Here is a 644-nt window from a genome sequence, read left to right as displayed (position 1 = left end):
ATTAACTTTTCCATCAATCGGCCATTCATTTATTAATTCAAAGAGAGCTGACAATTGATTTTTTTCGTGTTAGGTATCTTTTTATAAATAAATATATATATATAACCCTTTATCCATTCGTTCGTTCGTTCGTTCGTTCGTTCATTCATTCATTCATTCATTCATTCATTCATTCATTCATTCATTCATTCATCCATTCATTCGTCCATCAATCAACATTCGCTCGTTCATAATTTAGGAAACCATATCGTTATTAAGTTTTTTAATTATATGGCAGATCAATCATCAAATAATCAAAAACTCATCTATTATAGTTTTGATGAATCAATCACTCATTCATCTATTCATCCATTCATTCAGTCAGTCATTAATTCATTTATTCATTCATTTAGTAACTCATCCATCCATCCATCATATTATGCACAATTGATTTAGTCTGTTTACGAAACAGAATAACTTGAGAATGTCTGAACTGATAAGAGAATCTATTTATAACTTAGCCCCATCTCTGACATCTTCAAACAAGATGTTTGCATGTTTGTTTGTTTGTATGTTTGTATGTTTGTATGTTTTTATGTTTGTATATGTGTTTGTTTGTATGTATGTATGTATGTATGTATGTTTGTATGTATGTATGTTTGTAG

The sequence above is a fragment of the Helobdella robusta genome, assembly GCF_000326865.2.
Source record: "Helobdella robusta unplaced genomic scaffold HELROscaffold_224, whole genome shotgun sequence".
In the NCBI taxonomy this organism is placed as follows: domain Eukaryota; kingdom Metazoa; phylum Annelida; class Clitellata; order Rhynchobdellida; family Glossiphoniidae; genus Helobdella; species Helobdella robusta.
Note: the sequence above shows the minus strand (reverse complement) of the source record.